Below are 25,382 nucleotides of genomic sequence, written 5' to 3' on the forward strand. Positions count from 1 at the left end.
GGTGCTGTACAGAGTAAAACAGTAAATAGCAAGACCCTGCCGCATAGGCTTACATTCTAATAAAATCATAATAAAATAAATATAACTCTATATTTGTTTGTATTTATCAATACGATACAGTTAAAATTCCTGGTTGTGAACAGACAGTGGGACAATTGTAGAAGAACTTAGAATATGAGCTTGACTTTTAAGGCCAAGACAGAGAGCAATACTAACTGTACTCTAAACTGTCAAAACACCATGACTTTACAAAATAGAAGATGTTTTGCTATCTTCTGCCTTGTACCCCAACTTGCCAGAATTATATGTATTGTATAGATAAGAAGTTGTATAAGGTATTTACGCCCCACAAACAACCCATTGTATCAGCTTACACCTGATTCAATATTTTGAGTTTGTATGAGTGCTGTGATTGGACATTAATCTAAGACTTATGATTGGTGCCTTTTTGGATCTGAGTAATGATTGGTGTTTTCATTGTATTTGAGTGATGATTGGTGGGTTTTGGAGACACCACAATAACTATAGGTATGATTTGCCTATAAAAGCTGCCTGGAAACTAAACTAGGCAGAGTTCTTGTTTTTACTGTAAAACTCAAATTCTCTCTTTTCTGCGCAGAAAATAATAAAGTGCTGTTTTAGACTCTCACCCTGTGTGTGGAAATTGGCGTTCTTGCATACCGTGCAGGGACCCTCCCTACGTCTGTCTCTGGGATCAGGTATCAAACATGTGGTACCACTTGTACATTACAGTTCTCCCCCTTCTTCTCTGAAGGTTTGTTGCCATTCCACATGAACTTGTTTTTCATCTTCTGCCATCCAGTTAACATAATTCACTTAACTAACAATAGTATCAATTTAAATTTAGCCATTACATTCATTTTAACCACTGGAATCTTTCCCATCTAAAAGATTTAACTTTTTAAAAAAATCTTTATAGATCTTGTAAAATCTTATTAATATCTGGTCTGCAAATATCCTGAATCAATTTAGCTAAACCTTCTCCTTAGATAATCCTTAAATACTTTACTTTCCCACATCCTCTTATATTGTTTAGAGTGCAATCTTATCCATGACTACTCAGAAAGAAGTAAGTCTCATTGAATTCAACAGGGTACTTACTCCCAGGGATGTAGGGCTGCAGCCTCAATTCCTGTTTTAGAACTTCATTCAGGTTCAACCTGAATCTCGCATTGATATTGATCTTTTATGCCAATATTCCACTGAACAAATTATTTCAAATAACCTTCTAGAAGATGCTAATATATGGGTTCTTACAGATGACGCTTTCATTGCACCATCATCCTGTTTCATTCCCAGAATTTTACAGGAAGTTCAGACTTTGGCCTTAGCTAGACATAAGGATTATCCCAGGCAAATGGAGGGGTCATCCCTGCCTGCTCCCGGGATCCCCTGTGTGTCACTTGGATGTACAGGGATGATCCTGGGACAATCCCGGGATATAAGCCTGGTCTAGCCATGGCTTTTATCTTCAACTTGTATCCCTCCCATGTTTTCCTTCTGACAAAAAAAAATCTGTTATAGAAGAAAAGGCAGCTTAGCTGCATAATGCCTCATAGCACTGGCAATCCACCATCGGGAAACAACCTTTCTTGGCAACTGATAATTAAGGTTATGATCCTTTACCTCTTACCAGAGAGTAAACTGGTTTGAACTAACTGGAACTTACTTCTGATTGGACATGTAAAGTGTTTCAGTCAATCCATGGATAAAGACATTTAGATCTTCTTTCCTCCTGCTTTCACTGCCTTTATATTCTGTTCCATCCAAATATATGAATGCAGTCTTATTAGAATCAATCACACTACCCTAATGAAGCCAGTTAGAGATTGTGACCCAAGAAACACATGATTAACAGATGAAGCTGCCATATATGGACTTTGACATCTCCCATATTAACATAATAATGGAAGAACTTGGCTAATTACATCACCAGCCTTCCACTGTTCTCTCTTACCTATGAATCAATAGGACAGAGGGAGATGTTTTCTCTCGTTGGCTGCTGCAATCAATCGCACCAATTACATTGTTACAATCACTGTGATTGGGAGAAGGGAGGGAAATGAAAACCTTTGCTCTTCTCAGCAGGTGTTTCTACTGCTGCTTTTGCCATGACCAATTAAAGAATGGGGTGTGTTTTGGAGGATGGGGGCTGACAGGGATGGCCTTTGGGCACAAGAGAGAGCAGTAGAGAGAAGCTGAATGGATTTTTCTCGAACCTGGATTTTACCAGCCCCTGAAGTTCATTTCTGAACTTGGCTTGGGAGAACTTCACAGGCATCTCTACTTTCAAGATTAATTCATAAGCACTTTAAATTAAGCCTATAAATGAATTTGTAACCAAGGGCATCGATGTAGGTTTAATATGGTCAGACCGCCTTGCTCCTGCCTCCTGAAACTAGATTTTGTACTAGTATTAATTTAAACAGTTCAACCTGGATATAATTCTCACTAATAATAATAATAATAATAATAATAATAATAATAATAATAATAGTTACCCGCCTCTCCCTCCAGATTGAGGTGGGGCACAACACAAATGCAACATCATACAAGTAATTAAAACATTTAAAACCAATACATCACTAAAAGCAGCACTGAGACCAGATCCATCTTCTCTGGTTAGAATCACAATGGGTAAACTAGCTGAAGCTGGTAAAAACAGTTCCCAGATCCCCAATTCCACCTGGGACTCCAAGAGTAACTCTGGATCCAGGAGCAACCCCAAGCTCTGTTCCTTCAGAGGAAATGCAACCTCAAGCATTACAGTTTGCGTACATTCTCCCAGACAGACAAATTTCCAACCAGCAGTTCCTCCCTCATGCCTGGTTTAACTTACAGCTTTTTCATCCTCATCCAAACCAGAACTGCTTCTAAATGCTACTTCAGAATTTCCATTGAAATGGGGACTCAATAGTGCTGAAATTGTCCACAAAAAGTGTCCCTCCTTTTGGCTCAGCCTTCAAAATAATAAGTAACAATATTTAAAACAAATGCATAAGGGGATGGGGGGGTGGATTCTCAGTCTTTTCCACTGATACCTTCACTCCTCCAAGGTACATTCATAACAAAACAGCCTGAAGTGTAAGAACAAAAAAAGTGAGCAGAAACCATGGGCCTTGCTAGACAGGCGTTAGCGCGCTTTGAGGCCCGGTTTCCTTGCTGTGCGTCCAGATGACGCACAGGGGAATCTGGGCCCAGGCTGCACCGAAGCCTCCCCTAACGTGCCATAAGTGAAGTCGCTTATGGCGTGCCTTTTCCGCAGCCCCGGCCTGAGGCCGGGACTGCGGAACGTCTAGCAAGAGCTGTGGCTTTTTGCAGCTACTCGCTTACGGAAAAGCCACGGACTGGGCACAGCGCTGAGCGCTGTGCCCATCGGGCCAGGGGGGGGAGATCTGGGGGGGGACATGGGGGGGAAGGATGGACCGGCAGGAGAGGGGGATGGCGAAGGCTGGCACGGGAGACGGAGGAGGAGGGCGAAGGCTGGCATGGGAGACGGCGGAGGAGGGCGAAGGCTGGCATGGGAGACGGAGGAGGAGGGCAAAGGCTGGCACGGGAGACGGTGGAGGAGGGCAAAGGCTGGCATGGGAAACAGGGAGGGAGGGAGGGGAAAGAGTGGGCAGGAGGCATGGGAAGGGATCAGGAACGGATGTGGGGGTTTAACTAAAAAAAAAACGCTTACCTTCTCCGGAGTCTTCGGGGCTCACGTGGCCCCTTTAACAACAACAAAATGGCCGACGCTGCAGGGCTTATGCAGTCCCTGCGCGTTGGCCGTCTAGGAGGCGGGGCGGCGCACACTAAAGTTAGCGCGCCATCGCCCCGTCTCCCTGCCGGCTTATCTGGCAGAGTCTAGCAAGGCCCCATGTTCCAATCCTGCCTTTGTGATATGTCTTCTTCTCCTGCATGGCTGACTCCCACATCACATCTAAAGTCTTGTATTATGCACTGACTGCGTTCGGACGTCACAATAACCCATGATGGGTTAAATAAGCCATGATGAATTAACCTACAATGCTGTCAATGGCTGAAACAGTGCCACTGCTTGGGCGGAAAGACTGCAGCAGGACGGAGGGAGGGGGATTACACACAGTAGTTTAATAAAATACACACAGTATCTTACTCATCTGATCGTGTTGGGAATAACAGCTTATTTTCAAAATAAGGTAATATCAATAGCTTATTAACTGATTATGGCTTGAACTGATATCCGAACACAACCACAATCAAAAGAATCACTCCAGTAAGAACATAAAAACATCAGAAGTACCATACTGGATCAGACCAAGGGTCCATCTAGCCCAGCACTCTTTTCACTCAGTGGCCAACCAGCCATCAGCCAGGGATGAACAAGCTGGACAGACTGTAGTGCAACAGCATCCTCCCACCCATGTTCCCCAGCAACTGGTGCACACAGGCTTCCTGCCTCAAATACTGGAGATAGCACACAACCATCAGGACTAGTAGCCATTGATAGCCTTTGCCTCCAGGAATTTATCCAACCTCCTTTTAAAGCCATCCAAATTGGTGGCCATCACTACATCTTGTGGTAGTGAGTTCCATAATTTAACTATGCGCTGTGTGAAGAAGTCCTTCCTTTTATTTGTCTTGGCTCTCCCACCAATCAGCTTCATGGGATGACCCTGGATTCTAGTATTTTGAGAGAGGGAGAAAAATGTCTCCCTATCCACATTCTGTAGCATTGGTATTACTCTTCTGGGAGTTAGCTACCTAAGAGATGCCTGTTTATTTCTTTATTTTTCCTTCAGCCACCATCTTTATCATTTTATATGTTCAGAAATTCTGTTTCCACCTGGTGCCTCTTCCTATGATATGTTACAGATACTATCCACATTCTTAGACAGTTCACCGCTCCCAAAAAATGTTTTCTTCCCAAAACTGTTATACAGACCACAAGATGGCACCAAAGGACTTAAAATCATAAACTTCCCAGGCTGAAGCAATGAGAGGAACTTTGATGGGAATTTCATCAGAAAACACTACTGTTCACCTTCTGGTGGGTCAATACATTATTAACATAAGCCTGCCTGCTTTGACATGCCAGCATAATGCCTAGTTTAGATTCATTTAACATGCTCAATGTTTCCTTTTTAAAAAGCTTCCATGTCCAGAAAACAGGAGCGGGGTGAATAAAGGATTTCAGTTGTTACAGTGTGGTTATGTATGGTAAAGTATATGTTATGTACAGGGAGAAGTTTTGAGGGTAGCCAAATTAAATAGCATGACTGCACATGTGGAAGTAAGGATTTTATCTAACATACATTTGGATCTATAGATTCTTGACTAGCTTGTATTGTTAACCTGCATCGAAGCACAGAAAAAAATTGCTAGTTGTGTAATGCAGTAACATCTGTATAATTGTCTCATACTCCCAGAAATACACACATACACAACTTCTTGAAATTAGCATTATTCCTAGTAGTCACAGTAATAGCACCCTTCTTCAGACCTACACCACAATCCATACAGTATATGGGTGATTGCGGCATTAAACATCCATGATAAACGAAATCCTTCCAAAACACTTCAAAAACATTACAATCTGGTACTGCATATAAAACAGTTTTTGCTGTGACTGGATCTGAGCCTAAAAGTACAAGGCAATTGGGAATAAACCCGTTTTTTCCCAACTTGGTTGCTTACAGATATTTTGTTCTTCAGCTCCCATCATCCCAAACCCCAAGTTGTAGTCTTAAAGATCTGAAGGGCACTGGTTGGGGAAAGCTGGAATAAGTTATCTGAGAATGACTTTTTTGTGTGTGTATATTCTGTATTTTTATCCACCAGCTTTATATTTCAGAATCTCTTTCTCTCTTGGTGATATAACCTTAAAACACCCAATTTAAACTAGCTCTAGAACACTGACATCTCTAATTTACTGAATTATTCTGAATATGGAAACATATGAAAACTTTAGTAAGATTATTTCTAGAGGATCCACACTTGGTCATACTTAAAATAGACAAACTGAGATCAGTGGGATCTTAGTTAGTCATGGCTAGACATGGTTTTCATGGGTCTACTCTAAGTATAAAGGTCTGCATCAATCTCAGAGTGCTTCAGATCATCATTAAGTTTTTAATACTTATTTCTAAGAACTCTAAGGTAAAGTGTGTATGTGGGGGGGAGTTCCATTTGATAAATAAATGCATAAATAATTCTCCTTTGATCCAGTGTATTCATGAAAACTGACAAAGAAGTAAGCAAAGGCTGTCATATTGCACATAGAACTGTATGGGTGGTAGTATTATATATCCTCCATGTACCATCATAAAAGCTGCTGGTTTAAGTTTGGGGATATGTATGTGTGTGAATGAGAAAGAGAGAGGAAGAAAGAGAGAGAGAGAGAGAGAGAAGTGGGGAGTAGAATGTAATAATGGAGGTGGTAAATTTGAGAGATGATGCAATTTGTTGATATCATTCATATCTTCGATTCTAAAAAAAAAAATGCTTTCCACTTCTATTTCAGTGATTTTGGTTAGTGGTGCTGGAAGAGATAGGAGCATGTTACATTTTTTGGGTGTGCGCATACCCAAGATGTTTTAAATGTATACTTAAAAACGTAAAGCATCAATGTGTCAAACACATTTGCAAATGTGTATCAATCCAGGAAACTTGCAAAGGAGCTGTGATTAACTGCAGCTCCCTGTTGAGTTGTGTATACAAGCTGACAAATGCTGTCATGTGCCACATGTTTAATAATGTGAGAAATGGACTTGAGGCAGTTCCATACATCTTTATACAGAAGTGCTTTTGAAAGAAGTTGTTCAACACATCGTGGGAGTCAGTTCACAAATTGCGGGATGGATCCAGGCTCTGCCTTCCATGGATGGAATGGATCCCCTTATGGAAAGTAATTCCCTCTGACTTTCAAGGATCCTCCCTCCCTCCCACCACCACCACTACATTCAGCAGGGTCCCATGACCCTCTGTGTAGTGTTGCAGGGACCTAGACTGGCTATCATGAGGAGGAGGTAGCAGCAGGGAAGCTTGCTTGCTTCCGCCAGCCCGGTTGCACATGTCTAAATCCAGATCCAACACTATATATTTTTGTTTAGATGGAGCAGGTTTCTATGTTATCTCAGTGGCACAGGAGTATCTCCAATGCTGTTCTGTCCCAGCCTGTGGGGTAATGTAAGAAGCCCCAGTCCACATGGCAGGAGTTCAAGATGTGACTCCTCTTCATATCATCACTAATCCAATTACAAGAATATTGATCCTGGCATGGCAAGGAGCTCTGGCATGGGCTCCTTCCGAGTGACCTAGGTCTTCTCACATTATCCTGGAAAGTGAAGAAATTATCTGTGCTGCAGCAGCTCTCAAACCACTAGGATAGCAAAAGAACTTGTTCAGTTATGTTTTAAGTTACAGCTAAAAGCATAAAGCATGGATGTGACAAACCAACGTTTTCAAATACATGCTCATAGAAGTATACTTTATAGGGGGGCATGATTGGCTACAGTTCCCTGTTAAGTGTACACAGTGCAATCCTACATGTCTACTCAGAAGTAAATCCCATTACGTTTAATGGGACTTGCTCCTGGTATAGGACTGCAGCTTTAGTGGCAAAACTATGTTGCTGCAAAGACATATATTTTTATTTTTTTTATTTATTATTGCATTTATATCCCGCTTTTTTCCCTGCAAGGAACCCAAGGCAGTGTACATAATCCTCCTCCTCTCCATTTCCATCCTCACAACAACAACCCTGTGAGGTGGGTTGGGCTGAGAGTGTGTGACTGGCCCAGTCACCCAGTGGGTTTCCATGGCCAAGTGGAGACTAGAACCCAGATCTCCCGACTCCCAGTCCAACACTCTAGCCACTACACCACGCTGGCTCTTTAAGTTTCCATATCTAAGTTTCACACACTGTAAAATGTTAGAATATGTCATTAATATACTGGTATTTCTTAATCCATCAGACACTGTCACCCAGTTAACAGCTGATTACGTAAATCTACCTGAATACTAGTAGTCAGGATCACCTTTATTAAGTCTTCTTTTTTTCAGCTCCTCTCATGACCCTATTCCATTTTGTCTATTTTAAGCAATAAGCTCATCTAAGGCCAGTTAAGGCAAAGAAGGATATGTCAAAATTGTACATAATCAAAAGCTGTGTCTACAGATGTATTCATGCTCTCCATCAAAAAAAGAAGAAGAACGAAATCTACCTGCAGTGGATATTCATAGTCAGAGCTAATCCCCAGAAAAGCAGATCTGGTCCATGACACATTTTGACCTGTAAGCACCTACAAGCATTCAATAAAATGTGACCAACATGCACAAACTAAAATAAATCTGTCTCATTTTCCAATTTATACATGTGTTTTGTAACTAACTGCAGATTAGCATTGATGGACAGGTATTTAAGGCATTTTCTGCTACATTAGCAAATTTTGAAAAATTCAGCATACAAGACTGTAAAACTGGGAAAGGTGTATATTTAAATTGTAAAATAAAAAGTATGAAACAAGTTGTGCATTTTAAGAACATCAGAGGTGGTGGTGGGGTTAGATCTCATAATATCTTCTAACTGGTGCTTCTGACCAGCAGTGCATGACCCAGATGAACATTATAGTATTAGGTAAGCACTTTTTTAAAACACACACACACACACACACACACACAAGGTTACAGAAGGTACCACCATGAGTAAAGGCTGTTGTGGGTACTGCACATGGGAGGTATCACACCATTGAGAGAAAAGTCCTTGTTTGGGCAATGGAAATGAAATGCAGAGTGTGCACAAAGTAGAAAATGACGATTCATCACAGGAATAGAAAATGTATTGAGAGCCAGAGTTGCCACCAGCATTTCATTTATTTATTTATTTTCAAAATGTAAGCTTTGTTCTTAAAGCAAAACATTAAAGACATTTTGAAAGTTGATAAGAGAAATTTTTTGACAGTTGCTATATTCTTCCTAAAGAAAAATGTGAACTTTAAATAGAATGTTTAAGCTTTATATCTATCGATCTTTCTATCTGTCTGTCTATCTATCTACTGTAGAATGGAACATCGGCCTTACCATGAAAGATTGTTTTCTACAGTGGATGGAGGGTATCTGAGTTTGGGTAGCACATCCCACTCACTCCAGAAGGCAGAGCCAAATTTGCATAAAGTTGAAATCACCTTCCCTGTGTGGAAGAGTGCCCTTCAGTCTTGGAAATAATAGAGGTCAAAGGCAAATATTCTCATTAAACAGTTCAACAGGAAAAACAACAACAGCAAGAACAAGACTAACAGTTAAAGGAGGAAGAGAAAGAGAGGTACTCCTTATGAGTCCAACCCCTAATTAACCAAGGTCAAAACAAACTGAAAGAATTGTTTCCGTTCCAGCAGTGAGACATAATCTCACCCAAGATGGTAGGATACCCTCCATCCACTATAGAAAGGAACCTTCATCATAAGTCCAATGTTCCATTTTCCTACAGTGGAGGAGGGTATCCTAGGCAGGACCTACACCACTGCTTTGTAACAATATTGAAGTGCACTGACAACTGTTGGGGCCCATGACACATTCCATATACTATTTTCAATCCACTTTCAAAATGTTCTGTCCTGCTTAGTATAGATCAGGTGCTAGTCTGGGCTGTTCCTGATCAGTACTTTCTTAGGGTGGGCCTCTCACTGCTATTCATTTTAAGTAGAGACCACCCACTGCAGAAGCAGCCTGCCAAAGGAAGCTTCAGCAGAAGCAAAATTAATCATCTTATAATGGCAGATACATGAGGAGATAGAAGACCAAGGCCTTAGCTAGACCAGGCTATATCCCGGGGTGAACCCCAGGATCGTCCCTGTGCGTCCACATAACGCACAGGGGATCCTGGGATCAGGGAGGGATCATTCCTCCCTCGCCCTGGGATAGAGCTCTCCCCTTTGGGCCTGCTTTTTCCACGGTCCCAGGCTGAGCCCGAGACCAAGGAACGTGTGGCCCGTTTCCGCAATTACTCACATGGAGCTGGGAGCACTGCACCCATCAGGGTTAGGGTGGGGGGAGCAGGGAAACCAAATTAAATTTAAGAAAACACTAACCTTCAGCACACGAGCGTTCGTGCGCTGCCATCACTGCCTCTCTTCCTGAGGTCGTCACGCCTTACGTATAAATGGGGGAGAGATCTTGTGTTAATACCAACGCGAGATCTCCCCTCCTCTGTCCTGGAACAAAAGGTAGGTCTAGCTAAGGCCCAAGTTGCATATTGACAAATATTGTTCAAGGGAGCATTAGTACTGAATACACTCTTCATGGAATCAGCAATTAAAGCCTTGTAGTACAGGGAAATACAGGCTTTGATCCACCTTGAAAGTGTTGCGACTGAAACCTTTCTTCCCATAGTGCCCAGGTGGAAAGAAATGAATAAGAAAACAACAGCCAGACCATCTGAAGTCTTTAGTATGAGTCAAATGTATCTGGATTGTCCTATGTACAACCCTTTTGTGGCATTCCTTCTCTTTTCTAGGAGGAAGATCTCCTAACCATATCTGGAGATGCTGAGGGTTGAAAACGGGACCTTCTGCATGCAAAATGAGGTGCAGATGCTTATGTAGTTCTCCAGCTTTCCTGAAGTACATTTTCCTGAGGTACATTTTCAAGCCATCTGCTGCTGGCCTAATTTCTTTAACTAAAGTTTGTCAAATCAAATGACAAAAATCAGGATGACATGCTGAACTCTCTATAACAGAGAAAGGTGAAGAAGCCAAGGGGCCCACAGTACTCACCAAAAGGGAGACTGAATCTCATGCTCTGTGCCCCATTGACAGAACATGCCCAGGCAAATCTGCCCCACTGTGCAGAACCTCAAGGTCAGCTTTGAAGCCATCCTGGGATTCAGAAGGGTCCTTTGAAATGCCAGAGCACTTATCATCCATTCAGGCAGTTTTTGCTCCTGAGGGGACAGGCAACTGGGAAATTCTTCTCCACTTGGACTTCCCACTATCCTCTACCAGCTCTTTCGAGGTATCAACAGAAGTATCAATAGTCTGTCTCCCTGACCAAGGGACTGCATAACCCAGAGTGATACCAGGAGTTTCCCCAGATAAAAGGCAAGATAAAGAAAAAGAAAGCATAATGTATAAAAATAATTTGCAGGCAGAGTTCCACCAATGCCCTGCTTTCCAGAGCTAGGCAGGACCAAAAGTGGGATGTACTCTCCCATACCGGGAAAGTGACTTCAGATTTGGTCCTGTCTACTGGAGTGAATGTGAGGAGCAACCCAGACTAGGATACCTTCCTCCACTGTAGGAATATTTAATATACAAAAGTATTATTTATTTAGGTATTGCCTTTTTACACATACAATTTTGTAATTGGATATTTTTAAATGTGTATAATGTTACATTTTTATACATTCCCTTGATAGTGATGTTGTTAAAGGTGATGGGAACCTAATATGTGTGCAACTGTCTTCTTTGTGTTTGACTCCCCACCCCACCGCCCCCACCGGCTCAGTTTGATCCTCTCATGTGCTCTGAGTGTGTCACAAATCCCTACATCAGATATTCTTTCTCTATCTCAGAAGGGCACCAGCGGTTGCCAAAAGTAGAGATGGGTTGTTATGTGTAATGAACTTGAAAACCGGCATTTATGTTTGTAACAGTTCAATTCATGGAGATTTTCTCATTGGTCGGAATCTCATAATTTGTCAACAACAATGGTTTTGTTTCCCTCCTCTTTCTCACCAGCATGTCATCTTCTTCCAGTGTCTGGGTGAGGAACATCTTGTTTGAGCCTCAAGCTCCACTTACAGCATCTGATAAAGTGGGTTGTAATCCATGGAAGTCCATGCTAATTTATTAAACATTTTTTAAAAACTAAAACAGTTACTCTATACTTGTGCTACAGTTAACCATGGGATTTGTAAACACAAAGCTAACACAGTTGTTCTATAATATTGTTTGAACCTGTTCTTGAGCCTATGATCCAGTTCACGTGCAGACACAGCCTGACAATCCTCTTCCTGTGTTGGAGAGGTGGATGAGTCTTCTGCCGTGGGCATAAAGATACTCCACATGGAGGCAGAGGTCTGATCCCTACAATTCTTTCTTACATGGTCTAGGCCTGCTATCCATTAATACAGGTCTCCTCATGACATATCCATGCCATAATATGAACAGTCTGAAAAAATGCTCAGCAACAGTTTATAGACAGATTTTAGGATTATTATTATTTTTGTTTACTGGACATGCACTTCCAGAAATGATGGTGTGACACCACATACATTATAATATGATGTTTTTTTTAAAAAAAAAAATCCCCTTGCTTTTTTTTTTTTAAAAAAGTTTAGAATCAAGTCAATTCTTGTCCTTTCTTTTTAACTTTTGAAAGTAATATGTGCACATTTTTATACATTTGAAAATATTTTGCATAAGGAAATAAAAAAATAAATAAGAAACACATTATGGCTGCAATCCTATGGTCCCTGGAAGGGTGTCTCAGGGACTATAGGGTTTTCCAGATCTTCTCTTCCAAGCCTGGAAGGGAAGCTCTTACATGAAGCTGTAGAAAGGTGAACAGCCGGTGTTTCTTTGATGTTGGAGACCCCAAAACAGAGGTGTTCCAAGAGAGTTCCCAGGGCATGCTTGGAAAACCCATGGATCCAAAGAATCCAAAGCCCTCCATGCTGCCAACATGCTCCTGGAGCAGGGGATGAACTACACCAGCCCTGAAGTTAGTGAAGTTCATTTCCCTCCCATTGTAATCTATGGGAGGGGAACAGTTTAAGTAGGGGTCACAAAAGATGAAAAAACACCACACGTCTCTTCCTTCTGTCTTTCCTTCTTCCAACTTCAGATCTCCCCACCACCACCAGTAGGATTCCTCTGTATTTTGTGAACTGAGGCTCAGAGGCTCAAACCACTGCTATGGGGAAAGGATTATGCAGGCAGAGAGACACATGAAGTGGCATATGCTTTCCATTTGTAAATCAAGGCTTTAAGGAAATAGAAGGAATATTATTAACTGTAAGAAACCCCTCTAGTTAGTAAAAGTGCCATTTGACCTCCTTCTAAAACCCAAGGAAGAAGATCCTTTCATGTATGTTGGCCCAGTTCCCAAAAGTCCACACTGCTCACCTTGAAACCAAGATGTATTATTGATAAATCTCACCATCTAGCAAATCACAAAAGTATGAAACTAGAGAGAGAAATCATACCCATTTTTCATCCTACACGTGTGCTTCAATTCCTTTAATGAGAATACATTCTAAAAATAATAAAATGATTGACCAAATCATAATGGCAAGCAGATGCCATATATATTTTATGCTGCTTCTCTCAGTGAATTAAGCATTCCAATTAAACTTCATACAGCCTTATGGAATCCAATTTGCAGGCCATTCCACAAATGTATGCAGTGACCCAGAGCATGTACAAAATGAGTGCAGGAATATTAATATTAGGAAATTTGGCCAACAGAAGGATCCTGCCATGTGTACAGAACACATGTGATGCAAACTTCTAGGTCTGATATGCTAGAGTAGGGATGAACAACAACATTAAACAAGATCGGAAGATGGGGTTTAGTGACCAGAAGGTCTGTTTTTGCAAAGGAGTGCAGAAGTTGTGTCTGGACCCCTTAGAGAAATGCAGGCATCCAAGCACACTGTGTAGCCCAGCAAAATAAGGAGAGGCACATGCATACAGATTTAAGGCAGCTATGACACCCGTATGCCAGGCATCCATATGAGGTTGGAACCTACTCACTGAACATCCAAACAAGTAGAATTGTCCTATTACTAGTGGAACCAAGTAGGAACTTTTTTGTCCCCTTCCTAAATTGGTAAAGGGAAGGGAGCCCTTTTGTTCCTCTACTCTTCTCTATCAGATAGTTGAGGATTCCTGATTGGCCTTACCAGGTTTGCTCATTATTATTATTATTATTATTAGTAGTAGTAGTAGTAGTAGTAGTAGTAGTAGTAGTAGTATTTTGCACGAATAATTCACATATGGTTGGTCAGTGTCAACATTTGGTATGAAGGACAGGAAAAGTAGAGACAGCAATGATAAGTGCCTAGAAGCATCAGAATGGTCAAGGGAGGCTTATCCAAACTCTCCTGACTGGCTGGCTCAATGGAAAGCGTCATAGGAGCTGCTCCTTGGGTCCAGAGGTCTTGCTAACCTCAATACTTGCAGGTTCAGAGCAGAGGATGCTAAAAGGATCTCTTCAGTGCACTGTTAACATGTGTAGACTGTAAAGGGCAAATGCCAGTTGAATTATTGATCTGATACACAGTGGGGATTGCCTGTCCAAAGTGAGCTGCAGGAAATGCACAGTTTCCTAGCTCTTCCTGCTCACACTTACTTACTCCAAGGGAAGTGTGCCTAAGAATGCAGCCTAAATTGCAGATTAGACAATAAATAAAGTAGTGTCCAATCATTTAACTCACCTGCTGAGTTCTATGTCTATGCAGGCTAATGCTTTCGCTCAACATATAAATTGCTGTATTTTGATGGGAAGATACTATTCGCCCCGTCACTCTCTCTACTCATAAAGAATCACACACCCAGCACAGCCACACACAGAAGTACTGTATGCAAATCTACTGTGATTTGGGAGAGTTTCCCCAGCACCTTCGGTATTGTTTTCATGGCATACAGAGCAAGACACTCCTTTGCCTCTTTCAGCACTCTTTTCAAAACTTTAGGACTTGATCCAGCCTATTCCATATGTACTGTTCCCAATTGCACATGCAAAATGGGAATCCCAAAGGGACATAATAATTATATTTCATTTTATTATTTTTAAAGTTTTATTAATCCAGTAGGGCATTTTTGAGTCATGTTACGTCTCTGCTGTCAGGTCTTGGCTAAGCACATATTATACTATGTAAGGGACACTGGAACACACTCCCTTGAATGGGAGGTGTGCACAGATTGCCCATAAAATCCAGAAATGCTTCTTTTCCTCAGCAATTTCCAGTATTTTGGCTTTAATCTTCCCAGAAGTATGAATAGCTTTCATGTGTTAGGGAGCAGTATTGTCACTGGTTTTCCCTATGGAAAGTCTGCACAAAACCTCACAAAGTTAACACACTGCTGTTGGAATTACATGAAGTTTTGGAGGAGGAGGAGGAGGAGGAGGAGGAGGAGGAGGAGGAGGAAAATAAACTGGTGAGCACCAGAAAGGCTTCCATCTCCAATTCAGATTGACCAGGAAAATTTCCCATAAAGTATCAAACAAACTTGAAATTTGTAAATCAGCTTCTAGTTTTATTTGAAGTATAAGGGTTTTCAGAACTTCCTCAGTCCATGTCTTCATCCCACTCCAGATGGATGAAGTATATGTTGCTGTTAATAATGCTACACTACTACTCTGCATCTAAATGACAGTGAACTGGCTTTCGCTACATATGCCTCAGAGATGTAGGTGCTTTTGACAAATAATCATGAAGTGTGGAATGATGGACACCTTAAATGGTGCCCCATCTTTCTTTTCCTTTTCTCAGTTTTCTTCTAGGCTGTGAACTTTCCTTTCCCCTGTGGCTTCTTCCTTTAGGACCTGGAGCATTTTTTGAAGTAAGCAGTAAGACAATAAGCCCAGCAGTTCAAAACACGAGTTTGCAAAACAGATCAGATGATGTATTCATGTTTAGAATTCGGATTGGGTCATAACTATTCAAATGTCTAATTAATTTGCAGAGATTCTCAGATATATTACTAATACTGAGGTCAAAACAACTCTCTCTCTCTCTCTCTCTCTCTCTCTCTCCAGAAGGGGGAAGGAGAAAAAAATGTAACAGGCATGGTGTAAAGATGTCTCAAACACTATTTTCCTCAAGTGATATGAAATCTGCAACTGTTACAAGGGTTGCATTATTTTAAGAACATGCCATTTTAAGCAACTGAAAACAGGTATGTCATATTATTTACAGAGCAATGCAAGGCACCAAGATATAGGCTAATGGAAAATGTTCAGCCTGTAGCATAGCATATGAGGGAATGCCACCGATAAAATCATCATACCAACAAAAATCCATACATAGTAATATAAGATGCGTAGAATTAAAACCAGGCAGGGGATTCTTTGTCATTCCTTAAACAAAGACATAACAAAAGAGAAGAGCTTTATCTTCTGAGCACTAGAAGAACATGGAAAATATTTGGCAATTTCATTTCCTGATAGGGTTTCTTTGACGATTGCTTTGCAAGACTCATCTTCTTTTCATATTTAAATAAGATTTTGATTTACGTGCAGAGGAAGGAAAACCACTGCACAAAAATGAGAGGAATTAAAATGTTGAGTTGAGGAAACAAAATTAAAAGACATCACCATGTTGCTGGGCAAAAGGGAAGCCACACACATATGCAGAGCAAAAAGAAATCCTAACGTTTTTTATTCCCTTGACTGAAGCTACTGGTGCTGAGAAAATATTACACACTGCCAACTAGCAGGCTTTAGTTGGGAAGCTGATTCTCCAATCTTATCCACTCCGATAGAGCAAGTTAAGCAATATCTCAAAAAATACTTCGAGCTCTTCTGCCACCTGCAGCACACAATTCTTCCTTATCAATTGAATGCACAGGAATCTATTCCACACATACTCCTGGTAGGAGTACCAAAAAAAAGAAGAAGCCGTTTCTAGAAAGATACAAGAAACAGATGTAGAGTGCATATTGAGGAAACCAAATACACTAATACTTGGAGTGCTACTTAATAGAGGACTTAGGACTGATTCTTAAGTTATGGGAGATTCATGGCTCCATCTCAAACCTGTTCAGTAACAAAATAATATGGAAACCACATGCTAGAGACAGAATTTATGTACAAAGAACCACACAAACATTAAAAGGTAGGATTGGAGGTGGCATTACCCATTAAAGCTGCAGGTGCCCTGCCCTCTTTTAAATCTGGTCACTCTAGTATAGCTCCTGCAGCTTTAACTGTTGTGATGAAGAGGGAATTTCACCAAGTTCTCCATATATACAAATGACACTTGCTGAAATTCCCTTTTGTATGCAACTGTTAAAGATACAGGAGCCCTGTCCTCCTTTTTATATGGTCATCCTATATTACTGTGATTCTTTCTTCAGGATTCCCTCCTACATACTTTACATCTTTACATTACTGTGGGATGCAGCCGGGGAATTTGACATCCAAGCCATCCTCATAAGACTTAGACCTTGCCAGCGTATACATTCAGAATAATTATATGGTAGAGCTTGCGTGGACCATGCCTCTTCAGATTACAGCTGGGACTGTGGTGGTTGTAACATTCCCATGCTTTGAAAACAGGCCATACCTCTTTGTACACAGAAGAGAGCTAGGACAGTCTTTCTCCCTGGTATGCTAATGTAGAGTAGTCTTTTAAAGCAAGGGAACATTTAAATGTTCCTTCTCCTCCCGGCAGTCTGAAGGAATACAGTCCAAACACGGCTGAATCAAGTGCAATAGAAGTGCTCTTAATATACATAATGGCATGTGTTGTGTTAAAGAAGGGCTCGCCTGGTTTTTATCATAAGAAATCATGCATCACAAAATCTATTGACATTTTTCTAGGAACAATAAGCATGTGGGGATGCGTGGTTTAGCTGACACCCTTCCTTAGTACGGCCTTTAGTATTAAGGTTTACTTTGAATAATTATTGGCTAGAGGCACACAAGTTTGTCATTCCCAGGTACCTTAGCTGAGGGCCATGAGTACGAAATAGTTCTGAAACTGATTTAAATCAATAGTATTAGATGGAACAAAGTCCGTAAAAAGTACTTCTGAAAGTGATTTGAATCAGTACTATAAATGGAATAAGGATAATAAAAACTAGGTTTGGAACCAACTGATCTACCAGTTTCCTCCAAATTAAAATTGTAGGAATTGTAATTGTTTGAGGGTGCTAAGTATTTCTTACTACAGATCCCTAGAGCTTTCATACTTTTAACAGTTTACAAGGTTTCTGGGTTAGGAACTATAACCACTAAAGTTGTCTAAAACTGATTTAAAATTTGTAGTATAGAGTAGACATACTGAACCCCAGCCCTTGCTTTAGAAGGATTTTAGGTACACTGACTTGCAGGTAACACCCTCTGCAATGAATCAATTTCTCTTAATTGTGTTTTGGACAGATATGTTAATCCCCTAATTGCTTATGAGATAACAGTATGGACTTTGGCAGATCAGCAAATGTGCAAAAGAATAAGAAATAAAAGCTCAGCCTAAATCAAGGCCAGATCTACACCTTGTGTCAAATAATTAGGAATGTGGAATAAACACCAGAATATAACTCTATGGAAGTGGTATTTGGAAAGTGGATTATGCCCCAATATTTATCAGTGCACTTCAATACTGCTATAAAGCAGTAGTGTATGAGCGTTGTCAGATGGGGAAAATCGAGTTTCCGACTGTCGCTTTTCTGTCCCACAATAGGGATGAGCAGCTTCCTCTTTCTTTACATGGGGAAGAAAGAGGAAGCAAGCCGCAACCACGTGGCCCATTCAATGGGCGTTTTTATTGTACTGCTTTCCTGCATACAGCAAGAAATGGCGGCAAATTTCATTACAGTAAAAAAAAATGGATTTTCCAGATCTTATTTTGTCACAGAAAAACGAGCAGAAAGCGCAGGAGATGCACAGGAAACAGACAGTGGTGTCAAAAGGACCTGAGATCATCCATAAGGGGGCAGTAACAAGCATGCTATAAAACACTCGTCTGATGGTGCTCTGTGACCTTAGCTAGACCGAAGGATTATGCCAGGTAAATGGAGAGGTCATCCCTGCCTGCTCCCGGGATCATTTGGATCCACAGGGATGATCCTGGGACAATCCTGGGAAATAGGCCTGGGCTAGCCATGGCCTATATCTAGCCCAAAACTGGATTTACCAGTGGACAGAACAGGCATGTGCTTGTGGCCTCATTGTTTTCAGATGCCTGAAGAGCTCTGAGAGAAAATGGGTCTTGTGCAAAAACATACTCAAGACAACCCTCCAATTTAATAAATAACACTTATATAGCACAATACAAGGGAAGCCCTAGCTAGCAGATGGGTTTCTCAAACAGTGGCATCAACATAATCCAAGGAAAATTGGGAAGGGGGTTAGGTCCTGAGCCTGTGATGATGGAAACTACACACACAAGCAAATCCGATTACTATGGGCATGATCCAGCCAATGTAAAGCACTTTCAAGTCACATTGACTTGAATAGGAAATGTAAGCCTTAATTGAATTATTTACCATTGGCATCCATAGAACTTTAAATGCTTTAACTTGGGCTGGACTGGGTGCTCTGTGTCTTTAATTCCATTGGGTTAAGTAGTTATCATGTGAGTGAGTTTGGAATAAGGCTAAGGGACTCCACTGTTCTAAATCCAGGCCTGGACTAAATGGTTAAGGACTTGGAAAAATGGGTGACAACAATGACTTAAATGGAAGCTTAAATGGAAATTGTGAGGACATATGGAAACAATAGTGAGTGGAGCAAATTCAGAGTGGGAAATGTTGCATACTTAAGATAAAATACATTTCAGAGGAAGCACTGGACTATAAAGTCACTATTTAGGTGCTAAATTGTATATGACCATAAATCCATAACTGCTGACAAAAATAAGTCATACCTCTTATCCCCTCTGCCCCTAATATAACACCACATTGTGCTCACCCACACCTGCCACCAGCAGCCATTACAACACATTACAGCACTGTTTGTGGGTTGGGAGAACTCAACTTTTGCCTTCACCTCTCCAACAATTCATTGGCTTGTTTAGTGAGTGCAATTCCACCCCTTAAAGCCAAAGTTTGATTTTTGAGAACTCTTTAAACCTGTGGTAGGCAACATGTTGAGCATCATGTAGTCCACTGCAAGTTTTTTTACTATCTTATGTTCATATTATGAGGAATTTTACCTTTAAAATTATTGGCAGATTTTTATTTTTATTTTTTTTAAAAAAATTATATTCTGAACAGACCCTGGAGGACACATAAAAAACATTGGATATATATCAGTTTTCTACATATCAGCAGGGGGAGAGTTATTTGGGGCATTTTCCCTTCCTTTCTTTTTTTATTTTAATTTGCACATTGTCTTTCTTCCTGAAGGAACCCAAACCTGGTTTCTTTTACCACATACCAAATTCCAGGATGAAAGGCCAAGTTCAAACGGATATAACACAGTCAGAGGAAATCACAAGAAGAATGTCCAAAAGGCTGAATTGGGCGGAGGTGTTGAAGGGGAGCATCCATCTAGGTGGACACGATAATAATAATAATAATAATAATAATAATAATAATAATAATAATAATAATAATTTTATTTCTTACCCGCCTCTCCATTGGTGTGTGACATAACTAATTAACAACAATATTGTCAAAGGTTTACCTTCTCATCACTCCTGAACAGTGGCTCAAAAAATACAGGGTAAGTCACACAACTCTAAACAGTTTTAAATGGTGACACTCGCTATTTATCTATTTTATTAGCTAAAGCTCATGATTTGGTGCTTCACTATGTATGACTCTGAACCTTATGCATAACTGCTGAAACAGGAAGAACAAGTGAATTATGCTTCCTTTCCCCACATTTCTGGGAAAGTGTGCAAAGGTGAAGTCATGCATCTTTCCCAGGGGAGGCACTTGACACCTGAAGCAGAGATATCTTGTGCTTCTAGCTGCAGCAGTAAATGTATGACTCTCCCTCTGCATGTTAACCCAGATGCATGCACACTGGAAACATGACTCACTTGTGATTCCTGCTTCAATGCTTCCATGTGGAACCAAAGCCTGTTTATTAAGTCTCCAGTTTAGAGACCCACAGCACTATGGCACTATGACATGCCATTTGCTTTTAGGATACCTTAGAAGTTTTTGAAGCAGTTTCAAAATTGCCATGGGTCCTTCACCTGATTTTCTCTTATCTATCTGGAACATGAATATGGCACCAATTAGTCTTCCTTGCATCTATTAAATAAAGAAGACAGCAGTGCATGTATACTGGAGAAAGTATACCTTAGATGTCCGTTAAGTTACTGTCTTTTGTGAATCTATCACATCTTTGGGTTCTAATACACACACACACAGGCCAAATTAGAGATACATCTAATACCACTCTTGATGTATAGCAGCCAAGACTTGTGGTGTAGTCTAATGAGGGAAGTAAGTAGATCTTGTAGAAAACTTCAGCCATTGACAATTAATCAATTGTGGGGAAAGGACAGTAGTTAATATGAAGATAAAAGACACACCTCTTTTGCTCAGCAATCTTCCAGCCCCTGGCCAACCCTGTGTGCTACTGCTGCAGCCTAGTGGCATTACAGGACACGAAATTAAACATTTTTGGATCAAAAACATACAGGAAATAATTCATCTGAGCAATAATCACACAGAAAAGACACAGAGAGCAAGAGCAAGATTCCATTATCCATTTCCTTGGGATATCACATTGAGATCAGGAAATGACTTTCTAAGTGCCAGAGGTGGTTATCATTTTTAAATTAACCTTCTCTGTCTTCTGTACTGAGTCTTTTAATGAGAAAAATGGAGCAATACAGTCTTTGTTTAACAGCCATGTTCACTGCCAGAGCTCCCTGGATTGCTTTTAACTTTAACAACAAATTACTTTGGCTGATAATACAAGAGCAATGATGTTCACCATGTATCTAGGGACCATGGTTTTATCAGTAATACATCACTTTAAAAATGCACTTCTGTTTTCAGCACTTGACTCTTTTTTTAAGGTATACACTACCACACTGAGAAGAATCCAACATACCTGTGAAAATCAAATGCGCTATCTAACATTGCCAGGTTATGCCTGCACACAACACTCAACAGATCATAATATTTACAAGTAAAAATCTTTGCCTTTGGTACTCCTCTGTGCCACCCAGACTGGCTAGCATAAACTAGAGACCAGAAGTAGCAACATAGAACAAGTGGAAAGCAGGCAACAAGAGCTGTATTCTTCTGCTATGTATAGTTATGCCCCCCCACAACCAAATCAATCACATAGTATTGCAAACATAAAATGAAAACAGTGTAAGTGACGTCATTTGTTTTGACATCGAACAGCTCTCCAATAAAATTAAACACATCTTTTTTAAATGCCATGTCGATATACAAAAACAACTAAAAAAATCACAGAAGAGAGACGTTGACATTAGGAATACTCACCCACAAGCCCTCACCCAAATATGCATGGTGGATCAGTTTCAATTATCAAGATAGGTTTGAAATAAAGGAGTTTGAGCCTCAACAAGATAATTTGATTATGTTCCAAAACATGTTATCCCTCCCCAACAAGCCACACTGGCTACGAAGCTAGAGAGACCTTTTCTTCTGAGGAAAAGGAACTTCTCTTCCTAATTCTTTCCTGTCTGCCAGCTGCAATTCCCACCTTTTCTTTCTCCTTCAGATAATTTTCCTTTGGAACATTACAAAATAAATAAATAAAGATTACAGCAGAGGAAGATCTAACCTATTAACACACATTAGCATGCACAACAAGCTAGAATGGATACGAACAGCAGCTCTCAGAACAAAATATTTTCAGCAGGAGATCATTTTAAGAAAAGACTTGGAAATTCAGTAACGAATACAAAGCCAGCATTTGGCCACTTACGTATGCACGTATGATGCCAACCACCATATAAAAGCAAGGAAAAGCATTCCCCTGTCTCTATCTCTCGCTGACGAGCACACACACACACACACACACACATACACACAAAGTCAAAATCATGCGCCTCAAAGCATCTTAAAAGTAATAGCTGTGCAGTTTTTGAATAACAGGCGCTTTTCTCCCCCCCCCTTTTTTTTTTTTACCAGAATGAAAGCCAAGGATGATAGGAAATGGCTCCATTTGTGTGGAAGCAAACAAAAATGATAGGTCAGGTTCCTCTGGCTGCTGTTTGTCACCGACCGCACGTGCAGTCGGTTGGTGGCATCCTTTATGCTAAAAGCTCTGTTAGGTTTAGGTGTCTACAACTGGCATCATGGTGCACGTTCACTTGCTGTTAATTTTGTAGTGCAGCAGCAAGAGCAGCTGACAATGCCACCAACAGTGACTTGTCAGGAGCATAGATGGGGACTTGCAGCATGCTGCATTAATTTAACACCACATCAAATATGGATTTTATTGCAGCAGCAGTAAAGGCACCCACAACTGCTGCTCGGATTTCCATGTAACATGCCCCCTCGTTCTCGCTCTTCTCTTTCTTTTTTTTTTTACTCGTGGGAAGTCTCTTGACACAAAGTGGGATGGGTACATGCTTAGCATTCTGCATGTATCCTCCGAGCTAACGGTACAGACACATAAGTTTCGCCCGCGTGCATCAATCCCTCCCGACTACTCACATGGAGTAGCCTGTCGGAAGCAGGACTTCCATTGAACGTCTGCCGTTACATAGTGGGAAATTATTCAAAAGGGAAGAGCAAACTCTGATAGCCTCCTAGCTGAAAAAGCCATTATCTGTCTTACAAGGAGGAGGAGGAGGAGGATGGGAGACCTGGCATGTGTGTTTGCAATTCGTTCTATGATCGTGATAGTTGCTCTGTGAGAGATTAAGCTTTTCAAGTACATGCAAAATTTCTCTCCCTCCTCCTCCACACACCCCCCCCCCCAATTCCTTCACAATTTAGTTATTTATTGTACGGGCTGTGTGTGCATGAGGTGAGAGTAAGGGACTATATGCTGTTCTGAATCCAGCTTGACAGTTAATGAACTGGCTTTGCAAATTGCACTAGTCTTGCCATTCTTGAGCAGGTAGAAATGCATCCCAGTTAGATTCCTATTATATATATATATATACACACACACACATTCGCATAGGCACATACATCAACTTCTTTGTTGCAACCATCAGGCATTGTTTTGTTTTGCTTTTTCTAAAAGTTCTTCATTTTTAGGTCTCGGTGACGTACATAATAAAACACAGTGCTGTTGACAAACTCAGACACACACACACACACACGAATAAAACCAAACGCAAGAGCACCCTACCTCTGTGTCGTGAACGAAGTAGCGTCCAACCCAAGCAAACCCTGTAGAATTCTTGGACTCTCTTCCTTCCTCTTTGTTTTAGTCGTATTCTCCTGCGATTTCTGCCCCCTCCCCCGAAGACTGATCCTACTTGAATTTAATTCAGGCTTATTCTCCGAGCATCACTTAACTCTGGACAGCAGGGAAAGCGGTGATGGGAGGGGGGGGGAGGAAGCGATGGGGGGGGGCTCTCACTCTCGCTCGCTCTGACTGGCTTTCATTCAGAGCGTCTGATTAAAAAAAAAGCCCCAAAAAACCATCACACAGGAAGAGAGAGAGAGAGAGAGAGAGAGAGAGAGAGAGAGAGAGAGAGAGAGAGAGAGAGAGAGAGAGAGAGACGCAGCACTTGCCATGGGAAGGTTACACAGACTGAGGAAGGGAAGGGTGTTTTTTTTTCCTCCCTTTTCCTTTTTTCTTTCCAGGCTTACGGTGATTTGCAAGTGAATGTGGTGGGAGGGGTAAGGAGGGCTCTCCGTGGAAGATTCCCTCCTCCTGCTCCTGACAGAATGGCTCTCTATGTTTCAAGTCCAAGGTAATCAGCCTCATCTATTCTGTTTGCCGTAATGATACACACAATCATAATATCGCCAGCTCCCAGTCTTCTTTCCTCCCTGCTTCTTCTTTTTTTTCTTCTTGTTTGCTCTTTCTTCATCGCTACATGTCCTCCCTCCTCCTCACCGACGGACTGCAGCACTTGTCATGTCAAAGCCAACCTCTCCCCCCCCCACCTCCCCCGGTTCGCCCCCATCTATTGCCAGGGTGACAAATTAAATTACAGCCCTTTCAGAGGTGATACCAAAGAAATTGTCTTTGCGTTTTCAACCCGGTCCATTAGAGCCAGAATCCATCTGCTGCTCAGGCTCAGCTCTGTTACAGTAACAGGAGAGGAAGCAAAACGTTTTTAAGAAACTGATCGAACTGGACACCTTTCGGGTGACCTGTGCAAAACAAAGGCAAACCCCGAATTATTTTATCTGGGCCTCCTTTGGGCCCAGTGTTTTTGTTCCAGCTGATCTCTGGCATCACTTGTGTGTTGGTAACATTACTGGGATCACCACCCTGTAGCTTTCCATTCTGCGGATGTAATCCTTTGCGCAGATTAAATCTGTAACAGTTGATGCTCCCTAATGCAACAAATTGGACTCTGCACAATCCCTCTTGGATCATACTGAACCCAAGCCTCTGACTGCGAGAGAGGAAAAAGGATTGCATAGACTTCAGAATACTTGCGGGGAAGATGCTGCAAACACTCCCCTAAGAGTAAGCCAAAGGATGTCAGTATTGCTCCATTCACTCAGTGCCATGAGGGATTTTGGGTGGATGCTTTTTAAAAAACCTCTTTAAAATGAGAATTGGCTCAAGTGCCCACTTAAAAGGAAGGGAAT

The 25,382-nt window shown here is 41.2% G+C and overlaps 1 protein-coding gene across 1 annotated transcript in view; it reads right to left on the minus strand.

Moving 5' to 3' along the window:
- Positions 1 to 24,140, minus strand: part of CDH10 (cadherin 10) — a 152,599-nt gene extending 128,459 nt beyond the window's left edge. Inside the window, exon 1 of the mRNA XM_063130256.1 lies at positions 23,959 to 24,140. The gene's annotated coding sequence lies outside the window, so the exon portion shown is untranslated. The remainder of the gene's footprint in view (positions 1 to 23,958) is intronic.
- Between the last annotated feature and the right edge of the window lie 1,242 nt (positions 24,141 to 25,382).

This window comes from Elgaria multicarinata, chromosome 7, assembly GCF_023053635.1.
Source record: "Elgaria multicarinata webbii isolate HBS135686 ecotype San Diego chromosome 7, rElgMul1.1.pri, whole genome shotgun sequence".
NCBI classification, from domain to species: domain Eukaryota; kingdom Metazoa; phylum Chordata; class Lepidosauria; order Squamata; family Anguidae; genus Elgaria; species Elgaria multicarinata.